We start from the raw sequence: 5,059 nt of genomic DNA on the forward strand, positions 1-5,059 counted from the left end.
AGATGTTGCTTTAGTTGTGTGCAGGACATTTTACAACTGATGCTTGCTGTGCAGTCATTATTACCTTCATTCAGTGTGCTTTCATATGAAAATGATACTTTAAGGATTCAAACTGACATTTCTACAATAAATATTCAGAACTCAGATGTTTTTCTTTGTGTCACAACACAATGAGCAGACTTGATGTTATTCATCTGTTGTCATCCGTCCATTATCTTTTCCCGCTTCTTCCTTTTCAGGTCACTGAGGTCATGGTGTCCATGTCCAGCAGTCACTGTGCAAGAGGCGGGGGACACATGGACAGGTCTCCAGTCCATCACAGGGACACATAGAGACAAATGAGACAACCATTCACTCTCTCTCTCACCTGGAGACAATTTAGAGTTACCAGTCTAACATGCATGTTTTTAGTCTGTGGGAGGAAACTGGAGTGACTGGAGAAAATCCACGCAGCACGGAGAAAAGATGCAAACTCCACCCAGAAAGGCCCAGTCTGGGATTTGAACCAGTGACCTCTTGCTGAGAGGCAACAGCTCCACTGTTATGTAAATTATTATTATTAATTATTAAAACTAATTAGTGCAGCTTGACAGTTAATTGTAACAGCTTAACTTGATAACTCTGTTGAGCTGAATTAAAAAAAACATTTCACTCTATTAAAACTGGATAATATTTGACTTCAGTTAATTCTTTGAGATTCATGTTTATTTAGTTTTGTTTGTGTTTTCCTCATAAGATTATTGATGCTGGTTTATCATATTTACCATGAATAAAGTAAGTATTAAACTGCACATATGTGGCAGCCTTATTACAACAATATTAAATATTAAATTATTATATTTAATTGTGTCAAGGCTACTTTTAAAAGATGGAAGAATGTGGAAAAATAAAGGTCCATGTTCTTCAGTGGTGTGTCTGCCGCTCTATGGGAAATTGTAATTACCATAAAGTGCATGTGAAGCAGAAATGACAGTTGTTTCTGCAGAGGAGCGGAGCTGCAGATGGAGATGTGTTGCTATGCAACAGGGATTTCATCACCAGCTCACATCCGCCCGTCTGTCTCCACACCTCGGCAGGACGTGATGACTGCTAAAAATCCTGTTTCTTTACAGCCTCTAAACTGTGGGAGGGCTGGAAGTTTTTAAAATGCAGCATCATTATCCACTGTTTATGAAAAGTTTTTTCTTCTTCAGGAAAAAATGGCTCATTTTACAATTTGACACATTTTAGACACACATCACTTTAAGAGTGCCAATAATATGAATTTCCTGATAAATCTTTGTAGATTAAATGTTGGTTCAGGAATCTATGAAGACTAATATTATAAAACAGTCTGAACGCATTGAATGTAAGAAATAAAGTTTTGTTTTTTTTTAGATTTAATATAATGTAATATTTTAATAGTGACACTTAAAATATTTCATCCATCTCTAAACGTCTCTAATACAGTTTTGATCTAAAAGGTCAGTGCCTCTGATATGATGATGTCATCATGCTCAGAGGATCTTTATCTTCATTACATCACTATTTGCACAGACGGTGGGTGAAAAGCAGCAGCCAGTAAACCCATGAACAGACTCTGTGTTCAACTGGACCACTGGAGGGCTCACACGAGTGGTTTTGATTGGAATAAAGTTCTTGTTGTTCCAGTTTGTGGCTTCAAACTGTGAATCTTGAGCTTCACCCGCCCGAGGCTTCGCCCACTGAGGACATCAGAACGAGTCTTCAAGTCACATTTGTAACTTTTTAAAAGAGTGTTTGTCCTTTACGTAACAATAAATAGGATTAAAAATGACCAGAGGCCACAAATACCTACCCCCCACTGCATTAGATAACATCCAACAATAAATTCACAAACTGCGCTCTGGAAGCTGGAGACAGAGTTTAATTGACCGAAGACAGGAGGAAGTGAAGTACTGAGCCAGCACAGACAGAAAAACTAAATAAAACTAAATTTAAGGTGTAGCATTCCTTGAAGGAACACAAACAACAACCAGCCTAAACGTCTATCGCCTCGTGGATCATCACGATGAAGTTCTTCAAACGATCACCTCTGATCTTACGCCCTCCTTTCACCCGTTCCAGGTTGTTTACTGCTCCAACTGCTCAGCAGAAGATGCCACCACCTGAGCCTGCAACACCTGGAGGAGAACAACGCCCATGAAGGAGGAACACCGTTTGTGAACTTCAGCTCAACTTCAACACAATCATCTCAGCAGCTGGTCAGCAAGCTGGCTCCACCAGGCTTCAACACCACCTTCAGGAACTGACAGACCACAGCCAGTATGAGTGGGGAGGAATATCTCCGTTATCAGTCTGAGCACGGGTGTCCCCCAGGGCTGTGTTCTGAGTCCACTTCTCTTTAATCTGTTGAACTATGACTGCGTTGCCAGGTCTGAGACCAACCACATCATCAAATATGCAGACGATACCTCGGTCGTGGGCCAACGAGGATCAGGCATTTCGGCAAGAGGTGGCCCACCTCGTGAACTGGTGTGGGGAAAAGGACCTGGTTCTGAATGTCAACAGAACTAAAGAGCTCATTAGTGACTTCAGGAAAACAAAAGCACATCACATGCCACTGCTCATAAACAACACAGAGGTGGAGGTGGTGGAGAGCACCAGGTTCCTGGGGGTGCACATAACCATTCAGCTGTCTTGGTCAAGAAACACTGGGTCCCTGTTGAAGAAAGCCCAGCAGTTCCTCTGTCGGCTGAAGAGAACACACCTCCCAGCACATGTCCTCTCCAGGTTCTACAGAGGAACCATGGAGAGCATCATGAGCTGCAGCTCAGTTTGGGAAGGAAGCTGCAGACTGGAAGGACCTGAGGAGGAGGAGAATGATGGAGATCATTAGGTCACCCCTCCCATCCATCCAGGACACTGGTCTCAGACACTGTCTGACCAGAGACAATAACATCAAAAGAGACAACTCTCACCCACAATACGGACTGTTGACCTTTGTTGACCTCTGGCAGGAGGTACCACAGCCTGAGGACCAGAACCACCAGGTTCTGCTGCAGTTTCAACCCACGAGTTGTTGGACTGCTGAACTCAGGTCACTAATGAAGTGACTACAATAGCACAACACACACACACACACACACACACGCACACACACGCACACACACACGCACACACGCACACACACACGCACACACACACACACAAACACACACAAACACACACACACACACACACACACACACAAATTCATAAACTCGTACACTGCTGTGGAGAACTAAAACAAATTTTATTCAGTTTTGAATTTTGAGTTTTAAGTTTGGTGCACTGTACAATTCTGAATGATATTAAAGTTTTTATTTAGTTTAGTTTAATCATTTTTTGAATATGTAAACAAACAAACAATACAGCATGAAGCATAATGTCAAAACTTTTTGTTTTACATATTCAACGGAGTGGGTAGAAATATATAAACTCTTTAACCACTTACATATGTATGAATTATACATTTAATAAATGTAACAACTAAACATATTCAATCCTTCTATTTAGTATCTTTTTAAGTTAACTACAGTAGATAAACTATTATTATTTCTATAACTTCACCAAAAAAAATTTTAAAAAATAAAAATGAGCATAAATAACAAAAACATCAAGAATAATTGAATCATAATATTATAAATTATATCCACAATAATCATATGTTTAAATGATCATTTGAACAGTTTTTTGTTTGGACGTTGTCTAAGTTCAATATTCAAATTATTCCAGTTTGACACTTAATGATACACAAACTTATTTTTTTTTAAATAATTCTGAATTTGCACATTTTAAACTGTGATTCCTCCTTAACTTATTCATTTGCTCCTTCGTCTTAAACAGGTTTTGAATGTTTTCCAGTAACTGTTTATATTTGGCTTGGTAAAGAATTAGAGCTGTCCGTAGTTCCACTATGTCAATTGATGTATTTATGATTATTGATACAATATTTCACAGCAGAGATTTAGTCCAAGATGTTGTGAAGTTGAGGAGTTGGAGTCGTTTTGTTCATGTCGCACATGTAATATTGTCAAATTACACTTTCAGAGTATAGTTGGAAAAATGATCACACCAGGAGCTGAAAATGTCAAAAACTGACATTAAACACGAACATTTAGTTTGTTGTTTCGGTGTTTAGAATCTAAAATGTCTGAATGTTTCAAGTCAAGTTTTGGTTGGATCTTTTTGCTCTGTGCAGCTCCATGAAGCGACGAGGAGCTACTGCAAACCTCAAATGAATCTGCACATGTCAGCATGCTAAAGAGGACACAGACGGTGTTTTAACACGTGCAGCTCATAGAACAGGAGCAGAGCTGAAGCAGCTGAGGGTCTGGATCCTGTTGGTCACATGATGATTCTCTCTTTCACTCAACAAAATGGCTGCAAAGACAAAAAACTCAGAGAATAAAACCGAAAGCTGCTGAGGACAAAGATTTCCTCTAGGTGGCAGGACTTCCCTTTGAATCAGGGATGCTCTCACAGACAAAAACACTCCTCCTCATCTCCACCACTGGCATTTGGCAGGATCTGTCACCAGGGAGCCTGTAGAAGCACGAGCACTAGATTTAATCAGGCTCTGAGAGATCAGCCAACATGGCTGCTGCACCACTCCAGGTGATGTCTGCTGAATGCATGGACCAGAACCGGGTCTCAGAACTCAGAGCAGTTTCATTAGACCCAAGTGATGCAGCAGCAGACACGCAGTTCTTTCAGTGAGCGACACGAACCATGAGTTTAGAAGATCGGCCTTTGATCAGAGTTCAAAGCTAAATCTCTGCTGAAGTGTCCTCGGGCAACACGTAACGGACGGTTCGTTTCTGTGAAGATCTTTGACCTGCAACACACACACAAAACATTCACGAATAAAAAACATTCTTAGAGCAAAACATTTATAAAGAGATGATTCCTGCTCACATTCCACTTGTTGTTCATGTAATTAAGAAAAGAAAAACTGATCCCGCAGGAATTGTTGTGCCAGAGTTTCAGTACAAAGGAACATGCCAAGATATTAAAATACCAGAGAATATATAAAATACCAGAGAATATATAAAATACC

At 40.2% G+C, this 5,059-nt stretch overlaps 1 protein-coding gene across 1 annotated transcript in view; it reads right to left on the minus strand.

The window, feature by feature from the left end:
- neil3 (nei-like DNA glycosylase 3) overlaps positions 1–5,059 on the minus strand; it is a 23,092-nt gene that overhangs the window by 17,680 nt on the left and 353 nt on the right. The window lies entirely within an intron of this gene.

The sequence above is a fragment of the Nematolebias whitei genome, chromosome 4, assembly GCF_014905685.2.
Source record: "Nematolebias whitei isolate Nwh7 chromosome 4, NemWhi1, whole genome shotgun sequence".
Classification (NCBI taxonomy): domain Eukaryota; kingdom Metazoa; phylum Chordata; class Actinopteri; order Cyprinodontiformes; family Rivulidae; genus Nematolebias; species Nematolebias whitei.